The sequence below is a fragment of the Hemibagrus wyckioides genome, linkage group LG13 (assembly GCF_019097595.1).
Source record: "Hemibagrus wyckioides isolate EC202008001 linkage group LG13, SWU_Hwy_1.0, whole genome shotgun sequence".
Taxonomy (NCBI): Eukaryota; Metazoa; Chordata; class Actinopteri; order Siluriformes; family Bagridae; genus Hemibagrus; species Hemibagrus wyckioides.
In genome coordinates this window covers 25276777-25300211 of record NC_080722.1, presented here as the reverse complement: position 1 = coordinate 25300211, position 23435 = coordinate 25276777, and the positions used below count along the sequence as shown (strand labels likewise).

The 23435-nt window shown below is 39.3% G+C and overlaps 1 long non-coding RNA gene across 3 annotated transcripts in view; it reads left to right on the top strand.

Annotated features, from left to right (window-relative positions):
• LOC131364094 (uncharacterized) overlaps positions 1 to 23435 on the top strand; it is a 52515-nt gene that overhangs the window by 23651 nt on the left and 5429 nt on the right. For all 3 annotated transcript variants that reach the window (XR_009206422.1, XR_009206421.1, XR_009206420.1), the window contains one exon: positions 17257 to 17354. This is a non-coding gene — a long non-coding RNA (uncharacterized LOC131364094). The remainder of the gene's footprint in view (positions 1 to 17256; positions 17355 to 23435) is intronic.

Genomic DNA, 23435 nt, shown 5'->3' with positions numbered 1-23435 from the left:
CTAGATGCCTCTGCATGGGTAGAAAAAGGGAAATAAGTGGAAAGGAATTAGCGTAGCTGCTGTTCATAATATTAGCAGAACTTGATGATAATGTGCATTTAATTAGATGTACTGGAGCCTAAGGTTATGGGATGAATTATGTGTATGCCAGGCTAAAGAGATGTGTCTTTAATCTACATTTAAACTGGGAGACTGTGTCTGAGCCCCGAACACTGTCAGGAAGACTATTCCAAAGTATAGGAGCTAAATATGAAAACGCTCTACAACCTTTTCGTAGACTTTGATATTCTGGGCACTACCAGTTCTGAGTTTTGTGATCTCAAGGAGCATGATGGATTGTATCGTGTTAGAAATCTGGTTAGATACGTGGGAGGTAAACCATTTAGAGCCTTGTATGTAAGTAGTGCTAGTTTATAATCAATTCTAAACGTAACAGGTATCCAGTATGGGGATGATAATATTGGGGTTATATGATCATGTTTTCTTGACCTGGTAAGAACTCTGGCGGCTGCATCCTGGACTAACTGTAGCTTGTTTATTGAAGATGGAGGACAAACACCTAGTAATGCATCACAACAGTCCAGTCTGGAGGTCATGAATGCATGAACTAACTTTTCTGCATCAGATACAGATAAAATATTCCTAAGCTTGGCAATATTTCTAAGGTGGAAGAAGGCTGTTTTTGTAATATTAGAAATATGATTTTCTAAAGAAAAGCTGCTGTCTAATATTATGCCCAGGTCATTCACTGTCGAGCTAGTAGTAATAGTACAACCTTGCAATGAGCCTTAATGAACTGAAAACATTTATTTCCATTTACCTTGATGGAAAACAAAGGCACATAAGGAGACAAGAGCTTTCTAAAGTGAGACGGAGGGAAGGGGGCGGAGCTTCCTGGGTGTTGGTCATTATCTGAGAGTTCAAAACAGCTGTGGAACCATCCACTGTTATCTACCATTTTTATTTGGGGGAAAAAGAAGACTTCTCTTTCCTATGTAAAATCTGCTTGACATGTTAAAGAAAAAAAAAGTAGACATGCTGATTGATTGATAGATTAGCAACGTGCAATTAGCTTTGAACAATTAAGCAATATTGCATAAGTAAGATTGTGGTTATACGGAATATCATCACAGTCAATTCGGCTGTAGTCATGTGCCTGCAGGACCACTATTTAGTTTAACTGCATGATTGCAAGTGCAATATTACTTTTATAAAGCAGTTCTAAAAACATGAAATTAATATCAAATGGTCTGTTTCCTTCAGATCCGCTAACAGAAACAGAAACTCATAACCAGCTAGCTGGCTGACAACCTCACACTGATTTGTACATTCCCTTTAAAGGTGCTTTTGATAAAACTGGCATCTCTTCTTCCTTTTCATCTTCAGCTGAGCTTTCATATAACAAAATATTATAGTTAAAGTAAAGTGTCAAACTAAGAAGTGGAATTTCCTAGTTCACCTGGTTAGCACAAACAAGCGGAGTAATACACACCGAAAAACATCCCAGAAATATAGTCTTAAATTACTGTTTGACCAATGAAATTAGTAGACCAAAATGCTGTAGAAGATTATGAAATGTGGGAAAAAATAAAGCAAAAGATCCTAGTTGTCCATATCTAAAGATCCTGGTTGTCCATACTTAAAGGTCCTAGTTTTCCATATTTAAAAATCCTGGTTGTCCATATTTAAAGGTCCCCGTTGTCCATACCAGTCCAAATCTTGTCCACAGATTTTAGGTATTTCCATACCTAAAGATCTTAGTTGTCATACCTAAAGATTTTAGTTGTCCATACCTAAAGATACTTGTTGACTATACCTAAAGATCCTAGTTGTCCATACTTAAAGATCCTCGGTATCCATACCTGTCCTAATCTTTTCCAAAGATTTTAATTGTCCATACTGAAAGATCTTAGTTGTCCATTCCTAAAGATTTTAGTTGTCATTCCTAGAGATTTTAGTTGTCATACCTAAAGATCTTAGTTGTCCATAGCTAAAGATCCTAGCTCCTAGTTGTCATACCGAAAGATCCTAGTTGTCCATACCTAAAGATCCTAGTTGTCCATACCTAAAGATCCTAGCTCCTAGTTGTCATACCGAAAGATTTTAGTTGTCCATATCTAAAAATCCTGGTTGTCCATACCTAAAGATCTAAGTTGTCCATACCTAAAGATCCTAGTTGTCATACTGAAAGATTTCAGTTGTCCATATCTAAAATTCCTGGTTGTCCATACCTAAAGATCTTAGTTGTCCATACCTAAAGATCCTAGTTGTCATACTGAAAGATTTCAGTTGTCCATACCTAAAGATTTTAGTTGTCCATATCTAAAATTCCTGGTTGTCCATACCTAAAGATCTTAGTTGTCCATACCTAAAGATCCTGGTTCTCCATACCTAAAGATCCTAGTTGTCATACTGAAAGATTTCAGTTGTCCATACCTAAAGTTTGACTTTTTTTTTATGTAGCTAGCCAGCTTGGACTAGCATTAACTCAAGGAAATTTTTTGTAAAGCTTTCACCAGCTACACCCACTGGCATTAGTACAATGCCAGCACACACCTTGGCAACTGCCCTGGAGGATCCAAAGTACATTCTCATGTCATTTAAGGGCAGGTCCTTTTATTTTTGGAGCAACTTTTTGCTAAGGAGATACTGTTTAAAGGTTTTAAAATTCATTAAAAAACCTTTTTACTGATTACTTTTAGATCAGACCCAGCTCGTTTATTTTTGGTTTGATTTATGATTTGGTACCTGGAAAAAAAAGAGCTAAATTTACACTGCACTGTAAAATTTTTGAAAGTAGTAGCAACAACACTGCATGCCAAAACTGGCTTGAAACCACCCATACCTGATATTCTGAGATGTTATCTCATCATAGTGATATCTGTCATGTAGTTTATGGCTGGTGAGTAAATTATGATTGAGTAGACTATAATTTGTTGTTGTAAATAATGTAATTAAGTGATCTGTATGAAAGTATATTTATTTCAATATAAACTATAGTACTGGTTACACATGGTTTCATTACACCTCGGAAACAACAACAAACTGTAACTAAGCGTATTAATTGTTTTAAACTATAATTATCAGTTTTATTGCTTAACACCACTAATTGGAGCTGAAAGTAGAATAGGAGGAATCCAGGAGGCTGAAGATTAACTAAAATGCTTGTTGAACACCCCATTCCAGTGTTTGCTACTGTAACAGTCTCCATCCTTCTGAAAAGGCTTTAGGGCATATTTTAGAGTAGGGTTATGGGGATTATGTAGTCATTCACCTACAAGAGCATAAGTAAAATCGGGTGCAGGAGTAGGTAAGGAGGTCTGGGGTGCAGCTGATGTTCCAGTTCATCCCAAAGGTGTTGTGGTTCTTCATGTTGAAACTTGGTACACTGTGTCTTCATGGAACTTGCTTTGTGCACAGGAGCATTATCTTGCTGGAACAGGTTTAGGTATCTTAGTTCCAGTGAAGAGAGATGGCGGACTGAAGGGGCACACAAGGACTTTCAAAACAATGGTGTTCATGGGGTGCACAGTGGCTTAGCAGTTAGCAAGTTTGCTTCACCCCTTCAAGGTTCAATTCCTTCTTTCCTTCACCTTTTCTTCTGGTTTCCTCCTCCGCTCCAAAGACATGTGCTGTATGCTGTTTGGCATCTCTAAATTGTCTGCAGTGTGTGTGATTGAGCCCTGTGACGGGTTGGCACCCCATGTAAAGTGTCTTCTACCTTGTGCCCCAAGTACACTTGGATAAGCTGCAGGTTCTGCATGGTGTCTTGGTTGAGCATTGACATTTGCCCTTGAAAAGACCAGATAAGCATGCAGGTTTCCTTCCTCATGCCTCTCTTGTTTTATTTCAGGTGTGAAATGAGGCTTGCCCTTTAATTCCCTGAGAGGATTTGTCATGTAGCGTTGGTTTGTTTAGGGAGCAGGGTATGTCTTGACGCTAGGGCTTAACTAAGGGAGTGTCAAGTGGCAAGCAATAGGCTTTCCCATTAACACCTACGAAGGTAAAAGTAAACAAGAATCTGGGGCAGTGGCTACTCTGACCTTTAGTGTTTGGGAATGTGTTTTATGACTGAGAATACTGCCTCATTATAGACTCTGTGAGAGCCAGTTAACAATATGACCCAAACCTGGTAGATGAGAACAAGAAGCTCAGACACATCTAATCTAGTCTTGTGTTTATGGTTGTAGTGAGTTCATGTACAAGTGAGGCAAGAAAGTGAGGCTCTGTGCCGCACCACTACTAGCTAGACTGTGAACCAGAGTTGCATAGCGTCTGTCTGCACCTCACAGCTAGATCCTCGACGCTCGTGTGGAGATGTGAGGCTGTGCCACATGGTAATTAGTGACTCTTGAACACTGGAGAACTTGAAGGGAGCAGCCACAGTACTCCGAGCCCACGGCATCTACCCGCCTTATCTATCCGGCCTCCATCTAATGACTTGTAGGAGGTAGTGCAGGAGAAACCGCATCAAATGGCGTCCCCCTGCTTCCCCTCTGCGGTGGTGCAGCAGTTCACATACAGTGTGCAGGAAGTGATTAACTGGGTGAGATCAAAGGCGCTGGACACGATAAACATTCCTCCCTGGGTCGAGGCGCTTGGGGCTACAGCCCGCTTCCTCCTCACACAGACTTCCACCAGAGAGCACACATTGTCACCACATGATGGAGGGGATGGGACTCACACATGGATGCGTTGACACTCATGAATCTGCAAAGAAGCTACTTTTTGAAAAGGTTTTGGCAACAAGAAAAGATTGGCTTAACTTAACTGCCATTTGTGTAGCGTGATTCCCTCAACAACTAGTTTAGTCCAGTTTAATTTAGTCCATTGTACTAATGTGGAAGGAAATGATGATGGCAGTATTTTCATTACTGGAACTTTCAATAGCACCTTAAAGTTTTAAAGTTGGAATAATTAACAGTGAATGTAGGATTAAGATTTGTTTTTGCAGTGTGTGTATGTGTGTGCGTATGTACGATATAGTACACGTACTAGCCAATAACAGACCTTGTAACATGCTAATTTCACAGATGGTTCTGTTGTTGCTGTACAGCTGGCCTGTTAACGGACTGCCATTGGGAGTTTATTATCAGGGCAGCTGCAGGTGTGTGTGTGTGTGTGTGTGTGTACTGGTAGAAAAAAATGTGAGCAGGAAAATCTCTCCATCTGGGTGACGTCAAACAGTTCAGTGATAAACGTTAGCACAAGTGCCAATCACATTCAGAGCTGTGATCTGTGCTAAAATGCTGGTGTGATTCTTCCATATTGCTAGTTAACTGATCACAATATTATTTCAACACCTATCCATAAAACACTTTATTAACTTAGGTTACCAGGGTTCAAGAAAGCACTTCTTGTAAAGTAGAAGTAGCGCCTCATCCTTCCTTCCTTAAATTTCAATGCATGGAAGATCACATTGGTTGTGCTGATCTGAAAGAGACAATTATCTTCAATTGAGCTCTGTCAGGAAGAACAAACCTTCTTTCAAGTGGCATGTGGATGCTTTGTTGCTTCAGAGAGAGTCCTGTTCACAGACAAGGGCCAAGCTGAGTGACGAGGTCACTCCGTTGCCAGAGGCTTTAACCTGTCCTCTTCATCCTCCCAGTAATGCAGCCATGCCTGAGCGATCACAGGTGAGGGCTGAGAGCCTATCCCCCCCCTCACCTGAGTCTCTTTAATGAAGAGCTACCACTGGAGGACACTGTCTATCTGTGCGTAGGAGCATCACTTAACCTCATCTGATTCTCTAAAGCCTCTGTTGTGTGTCAGTGTTAATCTTAAGGGCTATTTTTTTGAACAATGGTTTATTTAACAGATGTGTTTGATTTGTCTGTTTAGAGGAATCGAGCATGGCTTTTAAAAAGGAAAGAAATCGAACATTTTAAAGGAACACACACACATTCACACACTAGAAGCCAGCATTTTCGCCCAAAGTGGTCTTTCTTATATAATAAATTCTGCTTGTTACTTTTACACCATTTTAAACCACTGTAGAGTAACAGCACCCTGAATATTCATGCCTTACATCTGATGTTCTGCCAATGCTAGATCCTAACACACTTCTAGTGTTACGCCTTCTCTTACCCCGATTCATCCTGATGATCTTCTTCTGCTGTTTTTTTTCTTTCTGTGGCGCTGCATGATGCCACACTGATACCCTAAAGAACTGTTCTGTAGAATAAAAACCTTTACTCTAATGTCATTGGACAAACTTATCTAAAGGCATTTCCACTATGCTAATAATGAACTTCCTGAGCACACTTAGTAATGTTTGGCCTGTATATTGTTATGTACTGGGTCTCCCAGAAGAGACTGGTTTTCCTTTTAAGTCTGGTTCTTCTCAAAGTTTCTTCCTCATGTCATCTCATGGAGTTTTTTTTCCTTGCTGCTGTCACCTCAGGCTTCCTCTTTAATCTGGATTTCTGTAAAGCTGCTTTGTAACTACGCTTTATAGAAAACTGAAGTGAATTGAAACTGAAGTGTCTTCACTAAGTCTTGTTTTATCCTGGTCTTTGACTGTGTGTCATTGCAGATGCTGCAGGTGGAACATGTTTGGTCGCAAGCAACAACGCCGAACGGACTTTATCCACCCCAGAGCCTCACTGTCATTTTAAGTAGTGCATCTGGAGAAACAAACAACACAGATTCCACCCAGGTCCCTATGAAGCAGAGCGCATTCACAGATCGGCTACAAATTAGGGCTCATTAGAAAAGATTATCAGAGAAAGTCTACATATGGCTTCCAGCAAGGTCCACACTGGCTTTCTCCACATGTCATTAAAAAACATTTAATCTGATAGAATCATTTGTCTTCGTGTCTGGACTCAACAAAGTCAAGGGTAGGGCTGAAGGTTCCAATTGGCCAAGGAATACATTGACATCACTAGGGGTTAAAGGTCAAGCTGAGGCAACCTTGCAAGTCCTGCTATTCCAGCGTTTGTGGTGAGAGTTGCCAGGTGTAAAAAGGCTCTCCTTGTTGTTCTTGGGCTTATTTGAACATCTGTGCTGGACTACTGGCCAGTGCTCTGGAACAGATTCAAGTCAAATCTGACTGCAAATTTCATTCAAACAAGTGAAGGGTGTTCAGGAATGAAGGGTTGTGTTTGAAACTGTAATCTGGCTGTAAGTCTAATCTAACCTGGTTACAAAGCAGCTTTAACGAAATATGGATTTATATTTTTGATTCTTAATGAATATGACGAGGTAAAAATCTTTGAGAAACCTCGAGAGTCTCTAAAAGGAAGCCATCCATTTTGGCTGAGACATAATAGTGTAACTATTACATTATACAAGATAGAAAAGTGCAGAACCCAAGAGCTTTGGGATAACACAAGATAATCTTTAGCAAGTCGAGTGTATACAGGTGAGCTTTTCCACCGAAGCAAGGCTAAGAATTGGGCATAAAATCTCCAAAGTATCCATGTGACCTTCAGCAGGACGTGAGTGACAGAAATGCAGAAGCTCTGAGCAGAAGTCCAGCATCCGAATCCTGCTGTGTTTTAATATGGTCTTCATTATATACACCATGTAGTGAGGTTTTGTTGGTTTTCTTTACAGGCCACCACACATGGTCACCTCTACAGACTCCGGCCAGGGCCAAAGTTCTTGATCTTGAAATAGTAGCCCGTCACAATTCTAAATTGGACTGTTTATTTTTAGTCTAAACAGGGCAATCTGAGCTATTAAAAGAAAAGCCAAACATGGGTTACATCCAAATTGCAGAGGGTCAGGCAGACCTTTGTCCTCTCAATTGCTGCCATATGTGTGCTGTGAAATTGGTCTGCTCTGTCATCTTCACTGTGTCCCTTTTACTTCCTCTCTGCATCCAAATATTGAGCCATTTGAAAGTTCTGCATGGGCAACGGCAAACGTTTCTTTAGGGACATTGCCCATTGTTTCTTTGTGTTCCTCTGGCTGCTGTTTTGTTGTTGCTGCTGTTGTCAAGCCCAACGGTTTGGCTGAACAAGTACACCAGAGGTTGCTCAACCTGAGATACTGATATTCTCATTGTTAGTTAAAGTAAAACAATCAAATCAGTTATCAATGAAAATGTTTTTTGTTTTTTTTTAAGTAGAGGATATTTAAAAGTCAGTGGCAAGTGCTTGAGACATACAAAGTAATTGGTGATTCAATCCTGGTGTGGGACGCATTAAGTAATTAATTTGTTTTGGGTCTGTTTGTGGCCGGAGAGAGGGTGAAATAAAGCAGCACCGGTTAAAATCTGTTTACAGTTTGATTGCTTTAGGAAGTGTGCTTAGGATTAGTGTCTGAGCTGCACTGAGCATGCACTTTGCTCTGTTAAAAAGACTTAAAGCAAGTGCTAGATATTTTATTCCAACGTTTACAAATCTCACTTACATCATGATGCACGCATTATAGCTCTCGGTTTAGTTTTCAGCATAAAATTACAAATTTTCTGCAATATCTAAAGTCTAAAGTTTTTAAACAAAAGCCTTCATCGTACCAATACATTTGTCATGTAATAGATATTATAAATATTATTTCTGAATATTTATAATTATAATTTATAATTATGAAGGCATGGCATTGTGGTTCTGCTTGTTTTCAAACCTGAAAATGTGTAATTAGCTCTAGCACAGCTGATTTAAACCTAACTGTTTTATTTCCCAAGTTTAGAGTCATCTGAGACATAAACCACAGCAGGTTTCTGTTGTGAGTTACTGTTACCACGCCGAAGTGGATTATTTTCCTACAACAGCATGTCCCACCATGTTTTGCGCCAACAATTTCGAACAAATTTATAATTTATTACTTTATAAATACACCGTTTTAGTTTCTGTGATTGGCAATGTTACAGCAGCGGTAATCGGTTCCTTTGGGAATTGGCAAAATGAACAAAAAATCAAGCATGACTTTTGGAGGCAGTGCGATTTCTTTTAAAAATGGCTGCACATTTTCCGGAGATTTGGGCCTTTTAGATTCAAGTGCATCAAACATGAATACAGCTGTCATAGGAAGTAGTTAAATATCTGTCTTTGTTCTTAGGAGTTTAAAAGAAGAAGAATTGCAATTTTGCCAATTCAAGCAGTTTTCAGCAAAAAAGTGCAAAATAATCTTTTGAAAGAAAAAAAACCCTGCATACCGAGAGATTTTGGACAATTTCATGCTCTTTGTGGGAACAGTTTGGGGATGACCCCTTCCTGTTCCAACATGACTACACACCAGTGACCAAAGCAAGGTCCATAAAGACATGGATGAGTGAGTTTGGTGTGGAGGGACTTGACTGGCCTGCACAGAGTCCTGACCTCAACCCCATAGAACACCTTTGGGATGAATTAGAGCGGAGACTGTGAGCCAGACCTTCTCATCATCACAACATCAGTGTCTGACCTCACAAATGCGCTTTTAGAGGAACGGACAAAAATTCCCATAAACACACTCCTAAACCTTGTGGAAAGCCTTCCCAGAAGAGTTGAAGCTGTTATAGCTGCAAAGGGCGGGACAACTCCATATTACATTCATTTGCATGTAAAGGCAGGTGTCCCAAAACTTTTGCCAATATAGTGTATTTATGTGAGTAAACCTGTGCATATTAAAAATTAATGATATGAAAGGCATTTAGAGAATGTGTTCTGATTATTTCACTTTTCAGGATATTGTTAAAAGGAAATCTTGTTTGATTCTTTAAACATTTTTATGCAAAATGAACCTTTATTTATGGCAAACTAACCCCACCACCACGACCCCCCCACCCCTGTGGTTTAAGGCAGATGCTTGAACTTTATAGAACGTGGTCCTGGTACAATATTAAATATGCTATAAATGGAGATGGCGGTTGCTGTTGTGGTTAAACGATTTGTGTATTGTCATTATATATTTTCATGATTTATGTCAACTACTAGAAAGCTTCAGTTTTCCAGCGGTGAAGCACACCATTGTAAAAAATGTGTATGCTTAGCATTATATTATCTCCAGGAATCAGAAAGCTTTGATGGCATGGGTTCCATTAATACAAACTGCAGCCAAAGAGTATGGAAAACGCTAACATCTGGTTGTAGTGTGTAGCATTTTCCAAGCAGAGACTAATGTTTTGATAAGTACCATACTTACATCCAGCATTTATCTCGGATCTAACATAACTATAACGACTCTCTAACATTTCAGAATGATTTCATAGCAAAAGAAATAAACTGCATTTCAGGCGAACGGAACAAATCTGTTGATTCTGAATCAGAAGAGCATGCCGGAATATGTTTGTCTGGACCACTCACCTGTGACCACTCTTACACTTCAAAATCCAAAAATAGCCCATGATCCCGGAACCTTGCTCATTCATTAGCCCCTTTCCTGACAGCATAATATAGGTGCTTCAAGATGGTGAGCTCGGGGAGGGTCGAGTGGGTGGCCGAGTGGATGGTTTGTTATTAAGCTGCCCGAGGGTGTGCCCACACCCAGCTGTCAGTCAGTATGATATAACACAGATACCCCCTGTGATCTTGGACATGTGGTCCCCATTTAACAAGAATCCACCCCCAACATCACATATACCTGTGTGTATGTCCTTTAACAACAAGCACTTGCTGGAGTTTTAGTGAAATCAGTGAAAAAATGATTCATGTTTTCATCATGCCAGATACTTTATAATGATAATTATAGCAGGCTATGTGTGCATAAAAGAAAAAGACCTGATCTTAGAGAGTCCAAAATGAAATAAGTGACCTTGAATGTCATTCCCATTGTTGGTCAATTGCATTCTGCAATTTTTATTGGAGTAGTTGCCCATTTATTAAATTCAGCAATGTCCTATTTGTGTAGCCCTTGTTTTTGCCCTCCTGCAAGCTGCACCAGGAAAAAAAAGTTAGGCATTCTTGAGTCTACAGGGAGCCAAGGGTTGGGTCCTCATGAGTGGCAGGCCAGGCGCACTGGCTTTAGTGGCAGCATTGTCTCCAAAGGGTGGATACTCAGGTGGGCAAGTCCCAGTATTGTTGTTTTTTGTTGTCATTGTTGACCAGACACAATAGACATTTCTGCTCTTCAGCACTAAGGTAACTTGGCTGAGGAGGGGAAGGGGTTGGAGTGGAATCCTCCCTAGCCCTAGAAGTACAATGGAGGTTGTCCCAACAAGCCATGTTACCCCCCAGGGTTTTGGACTTGTTGATGCACGACAATGGTAGGGCCACTGAAAAGTTACTGAAAAAAAAAAGAATGTCCTGGGGCTAAGCTGCAGGCTAACTAATGGGCCACTCTTTCCTGTTGAGTGCACCTTTGTAGAAACTTTGTACTGGACTTTCAATATCTGGAACCTGGATGGAGTAATCACCATCTGATGTTTTTTTTTTTTTTTTGCATATAAAATTCTAATGAAGTTATAAGGCTTGATGTTACAGAACGAGCTCATTTACCTCAAAAAGCTTACTTTCCCAAGCTTTCTAGCTTCATATGCATTTTTCCTGTAATCCCCAAAGCCAGGCTCTTTGTTTCTGGTATTTGGTTCAAGGGCCAGATCAAGCCTAGTGCATTTGACATGCTTTACCTGTGCCTGATAAACTAAGCCCCACCTGAGGATAGCTCAGCCTATAGCTAGCTGTTGAGATGCAAGTAAAGGTCTGGAGATCAACACTACCAGTTTTAAAACTCAACCTTAAATCTACATAACCAATTTTTGTGTATGGAACTGAGAGGTGACTATTTTCTTTGCTTGTGATACTTCAGCACTTATGAATGTATGTACTCACCTGTGTTTCTTCATACTCACATTATTACCCAAATCTTCCCCAAGGCTTTTTTACCTTTACTCTGTTGTAAATAGGTAATGGCTGTATATGCGTATGATTCTGAACTGGGTCAAATATGTTTTCAGTAAATAAAGGAATAAAGAGGGGGAAAAAATGTAAAGTTGAAATGAGTCAGTCCTTGTAGAATGGCTTGTCACAGTAGGGGCCCGGCTAGAGGCAACGTTGATTATGTCAACCACCGGTCTCTGTTTAGACTAGAAAGTCCCTTCCTTCCTGATGGATGAAGAGTTGGTCTAAGGATGGAATGACCACCATTCAGTTGAATAGTAGTTTAGTAGTAGTGTAGGGTGCATACCAGGCACAACAATCTAATAATACCTTGGGCGGAAAACCTGGCTTTATCACCAAAGCAAGCTTATTACCAGAGTATCCAGTTCCCCTGGCATGATTGATTTTTTAGACCATTACTGCGGGACCTTTAAGGAATTCTTGCCCAAGGAAGAACTCCAAAATTGAACAATTCAGGAGGAGTCATGCTGGATGGTGATTCCTCAGTCCTTTCAGAAAGGTTGTGATAAATGTATGATATCACATCCTTTATGCTACCCTGCACTGAAATGGTGCCCACAAACACATTTAGCATAGATGAGAACTTAACGATGGCACCAGTTCCTGAAGGATAGGGAGTATTTTTGGGAATCAACACTGCACCAGTGGATGAGGTACCCTTTACAGAACAGCCTCCCAAAAAACATTTTGCATTCACAAGTGTTTCCTGTACTGTGAGGTCACAGTCCTTAGTCCACACTTTACATAACAAATCTCTTTGATCATTTGGGAGAGCCTGCTGGGGTGCTCTGACCAGCAGCGACCGCAGCAGTGGGAATCAAGATCTTACTGGCTAGGCTGAGGTCATAGGACTTTGTGGCCTAGGCACTGAATCCTTTGCAATATGAGCAGTGAAAATGGACTAGAGTAAATGTTAAGGCCAGTCTTGGTTCAGCACATCCTTGCAAATTAGGTTTGCCAAAGAGAACCACAATTCCAATTTAGCAATTAGGATCACCTATACTTTGTCAAAACATTCCCAGATATGGAACACCATGTCAAAGTGCAGACTCTCCTGCTAAGCTGTGGCTAGTCTAAGCCCAACTGATAAGCAAACAGAGCTGTCTGACCTCATAATTGATCTCTGAGTGTCAAGTGGATCAAAAAAAATGAAAGCTAGATAGATCGCCCACAATTTCAGCTGGTTGATATGTTCTGACCTTATGCTGGTGGACACATGTCACCACACTGCTCCTTACACAGCAAGGATACACACACAAGATTATTTTTCTCCAATGGGGCAAAGAAGCACAAAACCCAGCAGAGAATAAGGAGTGAATGGAGGGAAACCGACTCCAGCCTCTTTGTTGTGTGCAGTCTGATTAACATAGCAGGCCCAGTATTGTGCAGTGCATGGTATGGTAAGGCAGCCCACCCTTGCCCATATTAGCAGCACTAACTTACTGTCCACTCACTGTTCAATCAGGTTTATTTTATCTTTTTTTTTGTAAAAATACATAAAACTTTTGGCAAAATATTCTCCATGTACCTTGACAGAAAAAGAAGGCACAGCATCAGTGTGACTGGCCAAAACATTGCTAATGTGACCTGGGAGGAAGGAGGCAGCTCTTCTATAGTGAGCCACATAATATCAGAGAGTTTAAATCATCTGTGAAATTGTCAATCATTCTAGAAGTTAATTGGTTCATCTAACAATTTTATTGTGAAAGAATTGTGGCAGCTTTTAGGCATATTTTGAGTGAACTCATACTAGCATACGCTAGCATATTAATGTTAAAATGCAGCACTTGGCATGTCTGATACAGCCTACATTAATGTTCCATCTCACCCATGAACTGACCTCCATTTCCTTCACCTTAGAGTCTACACATCTGTAACAGCGCTAGCAATGCTAACAAGGAAAAAACTATCCCAGAAAACTTTCATATTCCATGTAAAATACACTTATGTATGACAGCAATTCTTGCAATTCTTTGTCACCTTTGTGCACACTAGAAAATATCCAGGGGTTACATAGCACATAGAAAAAATTCATTTATTCACTGTAGTATTATCTCTTGTGGGGTGTTCCCAGTCTGCAGTGGTCAGTATCTGTCAAAAGTGGTCCAAGGAAGGAACAGCATCATGGGTGGTCAAGGCTTATTGATGCACGTGAAAAACGAAGGCTGGCCCGTGTGATCCGATCCAACAGACGAGCTACTGTTGCTCAAATTGCTGAAGAAGTTAATGCTGGTTCTGATAGAAAGGGGTCAGAATACACAGTGCAGGACGGGTCAGGGCTGTTTTGGCAGGGACCAACACAATATAAGGCAAGTGGTCATAATGTTGTGCCTGATCGGTGTATAAATAAATGTGTGTGTAGTATCATTTATTTAAAATCAAAAAAATACTTGCCTAAATATTCTCCATTGTTACGGTCATAGTAAAGTAGATCTATTGCTCTTAACTAAATTTATATACCAATTTACAACCAAAGCAAAGATTTCTGTATTCTGTATTCTGCTTGTTTTCTAATCTGAAGTCATCCATGGCAGCAACTCTTTTTTCTCTGCCTTCCAGAAAGGGTTCACCAAATTCAAGTTTGATCAGATTAAACTTTTCTTCCTTTTTTTTCTGGGCTGTGTTTCTCTTTGACCGGTTTGTAGTGGACCAGCGTTGTTTTTCAAGTTCAACCCAAGGGAGTAGATTGGGAGTAATGAGGCTGTGTTAACATGCCCGAGATCACTGGTCTTAAAGGAAGGCTAGGGGTTTATCACATAGTCTCGCTCCAGTCAGACTGGCGTGGACCGGAAACAGACAAACCCAGAGGAAGCATATCACCCGCTGACTCCGGTCAAATCAGGGACACATCTCTGATTCCTGGTAACTTATAAGGCAGTGTTAAGAGAATGAGCACTGACCACACTGTGATTCCAGTCAGTGAAATCCCATTGAATCAAATTTAAGCACAGTTTGGTGGACTGGCACAATAAAAGTATGTGATTTATCCTGTATTAACATTAACTATCAAAGTTGCCAAATAAACAGATGAATCAAGCAATACTCTTAGAGTTACATTTAAAAGAAAAAAATAGATAACTATGTATGAAAATAGTCCTTAAAAGGAGAAAGGTGTCCATAAAAATAAAATATTTCAATTCTTAAAGCTGGTCTTAATTTCAAGCTCCATATTAGGTAGAAATGTCATATTTAACATGAATTAATTTACTGTTAAATGAAATAAGTGAAGGAGTTTTGCTTGCAACCAAAAATGCTTGATTTTGTTGCTTTTTGTTAAAACAAATGTAATTTCTATGAGAGCTGTACACTCTTGGCCCAAATCATTTTTTAAAAATTGCAAGCTTCACCAAATATCACAGAGTTTGTTTTTTTTTTATTATTCATTTCATTCACAATTCACAAAAGTGCCATAACAAGGTGAACACGTCAGGACCATTAGCTGTAGCTGAGGAAACTAGAAAAGCGGCAGTTTCTCAGCTGAGGCTTCTGCAAGTCATCTTTGTTCTTGGGAGCATCTGTGTTTATTTCTTTGTGTTAACCACTAAATTGGTCCACAAGAGATTCAGTGTTGGCATATGTCGAGGGGCTAACAGTGTGCATGTGGGAGTGGAGAGAATCAAACAGGTGTGAGGTTAGGACTGGATCAATTATCACGTGCAAGTTGTGCCCAGCTGTCATCCTTCCTCTGGCTTTCTTCTCTTCTACTATTAGCACTGGTCAGCTTATCCTTACGGCTCAGGTCTCTAAAAACGATATATACCGTGAACGTCATTATGGGTGACATCACTAGGAGTTACTTAAATTTGCTAATGATTTTGTAGCACTACAGTAAACGTGCCAAGCCCCAAGGTGTTTTAGAAATGGTCTAGTTTGGGAGTTGTGGCCATTTTCGTGGTTGATAAAAACTCCTGAGAGCACCTCCACCGGTGTTTCCCTTCGCTCTGGTTATTTATGAAAGACCTTGTTAGCTAGTAAACATCGATGTCTCATTAAGCCTGTTTGTGGTTCTGCGTCTTTCTTGCTTACATATTGTCTCCACCACATCCTTCTGTGATCTAAACACAACTTCCCAATTGGTGGGTCATTAAGGCTAATCAGAACCCACAGAGGCCAACAATTTTCCCTGCCTCTCCTAAGGTGTAAGTCCTGGCAGATCATCAATACTACTGAACCCTTCTCTGCTTCCAAAAGAAAAGAGAGAAAACACAGCTAAGATTCATTTACACACTCGTCTCTCAAACACAGGGAGTATAAGAATCATTTCTCTTTCGGCGTTCCGTCCTCGCCCCGGGAGACGCCGTTGTGGATTTGGTGTTCCGTAATGATCTCTTGATCTACCACAAATAATTGTGTTGACTCGGGAGAAAAGGACAACAAGATGTCCCACAACCCCAGATCATTTATCTTGTAAATGTCTCAGGTTGATTTCATAGAGCAACCATTTATAGGAGCTTGTGGGAAAACCAGGTGTTGGAATGATCTAAACACATCCGAGGTTCTGCCGCTTTCTTTTCACCACCTCCGTTAGGGGACGGCCCACTGTGCCTACGTGGCGGAGGAGCTGACCGATTATGGAATTAACACTCGGCAGTTGCACAGTAAATAAATACGGCACAAATGTTGGAAAAGGCAAGAATCACTTGTTTTTCTTTTCTTTTCCCACAGGAAATCTAATAATAATCAAGTGCAGCATGCTGAAACCACTGTGTCTCTTAGATTCTGTGTTTTGTTTGTCTCATAAACTGAAAGCTCCCAAGAGAAACACAGTTAGTGGATTTTCTAAAGGGACGCTGCTTCGTTTATTTTGAGATGACTTTCTGACCTATTATTTAAAAAAAAAAAAATCAAAATCATTCTAATTTGCATAAAAATTCCCACTTTAAAATGATCACCAATTAGACTATTTTATTTTATTATAGTATTATTATTATTATTATTATTATTATTATTATTATTATTATTATTATTATTCACTTTAAACATTTTATTGTACTAATCTTAAGCTAATCTTAAATATTATCATCCTCCTATTTCTTCCTGTCCCTAATGAAACCTTCTGATTGAACGGTAATACGCATAAACAAATAATCAAAATAAATATTAAATCATCAGGATATAATTCATCAGTTTGAGCTAAAAACGCTTTTCTGCCCTTTGAACTATTAGTATTTTGTTGGCATTCCTTCTCTTTCCTTTCTCTCTTAAAGATAATACTCTTAAGCCTCTTTTTTTCACCTGATTGTTTAAACTTCACACTCATGCTAAAGAATCTCAGTGCACTTGAATTCGCATTTCTGACAAAACTGTATTTTAAGACTAAATTCTTCTGCGGGATTGTTTAAATAGACAGGACAAGAGACAGATTTAGGGAAGAATGCACAGACTTTATTAATGCTCCCTGAGGGATTCCAGTGTCAGGATCCGCTTTTCAGTGACACATGATGGATTTTCAGTTTTGTCCAGCTCTTCTTCTTTTTTTTCTCCATAGATTGACAGGAAGCTCAGACAGTCCAACAGAAACCTGATTCCTGAATATGTTTTGCGCCATTCTGTCTTCATGGTGAGGACAACTGTTTGCTGTTCCAGGTCAGTATGTGTCCTGTGCATTGTGCCACATACCTCTGCGTTACCTCAGGTGCAGGCAGTAAGACTCTTTAAAGCAGCTTTGATGTTCTTCTCCACCCACATGCAGCCTTTGCTCACAGATAATGTCTTAATACATCATACAACTGCTGTCAAAGCTCAAGCATTTTGCTTTTTAAAGACTTTTTTTACCTTAAGGTCTGGGTTTGGTAGTTAATTTAAGCAAAAAAAAAAAAAAAAAAAAGTAAAGAATCTACCTCTCATTTTAGTAGTTGTCCTACTTATACACAGACGTTGCTATTTTACCTACGATTAATTATTTGCATTCTTAGCATGCACAATATAACTCGAATACTTTCCATGCACAAGTTGTCTGGAACCGAATATTTGTGATTATAGATTACGGTGGGGAAGGATGACACTAATAACAACATAGCCTCAAATAAAATGAATTCAAGAGGGTTTCACACTTGACTTTGCTCTAGCGTTAAAAGGCAGGCAGTCAAGTTGACACGCAGTCGAGCATCTCGTTTTAAGAGCTTGTAGACACGTCTTTGCTCTGTTTGATACCGCCGACGTGTTTCCGTCACCACTAACCGAGGTTGCGAGGAAATTTCCAGAACTATTACAGATTTCCAGACATTATTCATCTTACATTAGAAATGGTTTTCTACATCATAGACAAATTGTCTGCACTTTTGTTGGTGGACGTGATTTTATTAGATTTAATTCTGATTATTCGCTATAAAAAAGCATAAAACACACATTTCTGGCAACCCTATCATTTAACTGTCCTGTCCTGAGCTCTTTCCCAACCAAAAACTGTTCATAAAGCATGCATAGGGCAGCGTAATTCCTGCACCAATGGTCCATGTTACAGTTCCTGTTTTCTGGAGTTCCCAAAAAGTCGGCACTCAAAAACGGGTGATTGGTTTTTGAATGGAATTTTAAAAATATTTAAGTCGTGTGGACTCTCTTTACCCTTTCTGTTCCTATGGATGCTACATTCATGTTTCCTGGTACACAAAAGATGTACCCTTAATAGTAGTACCCCAGCAACAAAGAACAGAACAGTTGCTGAGTGCGTAGACAAGAAGGATGAGAGACAAAGGCTTTTTTTTATCTTTACAGTTTTATTGTTAACTGATATGTGTGTAAATTTAAGAGAATCATGTACATGTACTCAACTCTCCCGGTGCCTACATTCAGATTGTCTGTAACCTTAGGGTGGAAATATACCAAGTAGTATTCCTTGCATAATTGTGGTGTAGAATGTCTGAACCTCGGGGAACTGGACCACAGTATAACATCCTAACACCCACAAGAGTGCAAAGCTAAGATCTTTCACCATCCCCGCATACTTTCTGAGCTTGATGTCAACCTCCATACACACACACCAAATGTCCTAGCTTGGCTTCGATTCCTGTTTTGACACCCGGACCTAATTACTGATGTAAATGATTGATTACTTGGCTTATGTTGCAAGGGTGGAAGGAAGCCCTTGGCCTGTCAGGCAAGGTGTGAATCTAGAAAGCAGGTAGAGTGGAAAATAGATACCCACACTGTGCTGCAAGCCAGGAGATTATGTTCTGAGCACCTGCAAATTGGACCAAAGGCTTTTCCCATTAGCAGGCACTCCTGTAGCCACCGTACCTGCACAGGTGTTAGGGGATATCTTCAGTCCTTTGTTAGCTCTAATCCCATCCTATTCTGTACTTGGCCAGCCTCAGGTTTAACGCAGCTCTTTGACACCTGAAGAGTTTATCCACTGGCAGGTATATTTGAGCACTTTTGAAATGTGATTTGGCTAATTGGGTTTGAAGTGGAAGGCCAGAGTGCCTTTGGGCTAAAGCTACACCAGATGGTTTTGCTCGATGCGTAGTTAAATGTCTGCAATGTAGTGCTGCTGGGGGAAAAAAGCAAAAGCAATGCAACTTACAAACATCCAGACACCTGAAAATTGACAAGCACCTGAACTAGCATGGGGACATTTCCTGACAAGCGTATGTAGTTTTTATTATAAAAACACTCGTGCTTTACCCTTGACCCAAGGACACACATCCGACCTTGCATTCTCTCGTTCCTTGATCAGCCACAGGAGACATGGAGACAATCTTTGCAGTCTTTCTCCGAGGGTCAGGCAAGGTTTAACCCCAATCTTCTCCATCTGCCTGACTCGCATGGCCTCTGCAGCTGCAGCCCAATTGATCTAGGTACTGCAGGGAGATAGATTGTACGGGAAATGGCTTAATTGGCCTCACTCTCACTGCAGGAATGCAAATAGCCCTCTATCTTTGCCCTACTATTGCCCACGTCCAGGGCAAAAACCTCACACCTTAAAAGCACCAGTGTTTCAAATCCGGTATTTCAGTTCACTTAAACTAAACTAGCTAATTTTCTGTTTAGATTTTTTTTATTATAATTATTATTATTTTGTTTTGTCATGTTTTTTTTTCACAGTTGATTTATTCAGCTGTTGATTTATTTGATTTGCAAAAAATATTAATAATTCTATAACTATATTATTATTGACCTGATTGAATATATGCAAGAGTTTTACACCAAAATATTGGTTAAAAGTATTTTTTTAAAAATCATTCATAGCTTAATGTCTTGTCAAACAATTCCAAGGTCAATTTGAAAAAATCTAACAATTTTTTCTTATTAGTTTTTGTTATTGCTTGTAGTTCCAAATCTTATTTTTACATTTTTAATTTTAGCAATTAATAGAGATTTCCAGCCATACGTTTTTTTCTGGAACAAGCCATACAAACGTGCAGCAAGCAAGTCCATGTTCAGCTACAGGTACTGTTGCACATAACAATCTGTGTAGCATGCTCTACGATTCATTTTTTCCGCTTACCTCTTGTTAAACCTGGGCAGGTGTTCCTTTAGGCCTTTACACGGGGGTCACCTGGATCAACAGGTTGGGGTCAGAACTCTCAGACATGCTTTAAGATGAAAGACTTAAACAGCCAAACACGCGTAACCTGTGTGACTTTGATCTTTCCTAAAGGTCGCTTGTCCCTCTCCATCAGTCTTCAAGCGGCTCAGGATGACTGTGATCTGTCACCATTAGAGGGCGCCTTCTTGACCGATGCTCGTGACCTCTTTGTTTCTGTTATCGGTGTATTGGCAGCATGTTGTCAACATGTCATCTAGGATGAATTGGTCACAGCAGTACCACTCCTTTCCTGAATGTTTTCCATATTGGCATTGATGCATCATCCAGACTGTAGTTTTATTTGAATTTATTTTGCATTTCAAGAGAATTCATGTGTCCTTTCCTGTCTTAGGGGATGTCTAGAACCTCTTAGGAAGTTCAGCAAAAAATGTGTGAGCTTTTGAAGGCATTGACAGTCTTTTAAACGGCAGACGAAGTGACACTAAAAAGCTCATGCAGCCGAGGGAAGAAGCACCACCTCTCGCCATCCCTTTCTGTTTTTTTAAGGCACCAACGATCATGATAGATTGGTGTGTGTGTGTGTGTGTGTGTGAGACTCTTTAACATGGAGGATGTCATCACTAGGTGTGAGAATTTCTTGAAATCTTGAAGGCACTGATATTAATAAGTCAATTTCATTTACATGGGAATTAATCTTCTTAGACTTTTTGGCTACTGAACTCTAATCCTTGCTAAGATCCTTCAGGTCTTGTTCTATGTGTCAACTCTTAATGCACAGACATGACCCATGTGCTGCACAGGCCACTGTATATCACAATGGAACGAAGCACTTGACAGAGCCAGGGCTTCAACTCAGCAGCTGAACCTGATCTGGCTGATTTGTTCCCAGTGAAATTTCGGATGGATTAATGGATTTGACCTTGGGGCAGGTTGTGTCTCATATAATATTTATGAGGATAATGGGAGATGAAGAGAAGTGGATCGATTAATTACACGGCTGCAACCAGTCAAGCACTTCATATGGAAGTCTCAAAATGACCCAGAGTAAGATTTTTTTTTCGTCTGTTTTGTCCATGCTGTTCCAGTTGTCTGGTCTTTTGAGGCTGACTGTACAGATGGACTAAGATTAAACACTTAAAAACAAGCTCCCCTGATGCTTTCGGCCTACACACTACAATATGATGGATTGGGGGGGCAGGTGGGTGGTCACGTTACTGTGGGGGTTAGGTAACTCCAGATGGATAATCCCTGGACCTGGCAAACCGGTCTTTAGAAATTCACAGTGTATACCTGGCAACCTCAGGCTGTGTGGGCGTGCATGTGCTGTGTCCCTCTCCCCAAGGAGAAGCATTCTGCTACAGGCCGTCTCTGTCTCCCCCGTCGGCTGTCTTTAGAACCAGACACCATTATTCTCCAGTCAGCCCAGTTGTCAGGTTCTGTATAAACAAAGCTCTCTTAAGTGGTGATATTCAGCTTTTTTCTTCCAGCATTCTGAACTGAATGTCATAACATATTCTCTGCTCCTCAAAACCATTCCTTTAATACACTTTGAACAGGAGAAGGAAAAGTATTGAGAAAATGAACTTAAGTTAAAGTTTAAATAATGAGAAAATCTTAAATTTGTCCCCAAAATAAATAAATAAATAAAAATAATCAAACAAACAAAACTAACAAACTAATAAATAAATACATATTTTTTTTAATGAAATAAAATATTAAAACTTTTAACTTGATTATGATTTTTACGAGAAAACTACATTTTATTCAATCTCCTATAAGTTATTATACCAAGCTCTATCTCTTCATTGGTCAAGACTAACTCTACATAATTTGTTAATGAGTTAATCAGAAAAAAACAAAAAAAAAAACATATAAATAATCAATACTTACCATTAAGAATTAGATTTCCTGCCAACCGGAATTGATGCTTCTCTAACCTGGTATTAGAAATGAATACAATCTAAATCTTAATTAAACCTGTTTAAGTCAGAGGTGGAAAAAGTACTGAGGATTTCTACTTCTAATATAAAATAAAAAATAAAATATCGATAATGTGTTAAAAGTGGAAGTTTCTACCTAAAATGTATTCAAGTAAAAGTAAAAATTGCTAATTTTTAAATGGATTAAAAAAATGTAAAATAAGTGTTTTTTAACTGAAGAAATTAACTAATTGTCATGTTTATATATGAAAAATAACTCATCAAAAGCTGATTTTTTTTAAAGCAAAGCAACTACTCTCGTTTTGCCTGAATTTTTTTCAGTTCAATTTATTTATTTGTATAGCGCTTTTAACAATGTACATTGTCTCAAAGCAGCTTTACAGAATTATAAAAACATTGAATATAAATGATAAATGTTTAAAATTAAGCTACTCGGAGATTTAAGAGCTACTAATTAAGCTACTAATAAGATTTATCTCTAATGAGAAGCCTGAGGTGACGGTGGTGAGGAAAAACTCCCTCAGATGATCTGAGGAAGAAACCTTGAGAGGAACCAGGCTCAGAAGGGAACCTCATCCTCATCTGGGTGACACTGGACAGGAAATAATGTAAATGTTGATCATGTCCCTTCTTCAACAGTTTATATCCACAATGATCATATACATCAATTTACATGTTTAAAAAAAGTTTATTTTTTATTTTTATTTTTAAGAGGAGCTATACATGTGTCAGATGATGCTTTGCTAGTAGATATAATATATACAACAATAAACTGTATTTTTATTTTATTCTATCTTTGCTGGACATGCATTCGTCCATTGCCTCTCAGTAAGCGTTTAATGTTTGTGTACTTACTCTCTGATGTCTGTGTGTTGATTGTTTTATCTGTAGTGTTTTTGTTGAATTGTTGACTGGTTTGTTTTTCTTATTACTCCGCTATTTTAATTTCAATTTTTTATTTATTGTTGTTTGTATTGTATGTTAAGTCCAAATTGAAAACCTCTGTTGGTTTGCATTATACACCATTTTGATTAGCTGCCTAGCATTCTACCTTATGCTAGTCTAATCTGACTTTAGCAAAGAAAACAAAATCAACAAATTAGCAAATATCAGATTAGATGAACTTTATGATTACTGAGGAGGAGAAGCCTCATTTAATGCTAATTACACTGTGTAGCATGACAAGGTAGAAGCAGACTAAGACTTTTCTTCTCTGATGATGCTTGATTAGATGCTATA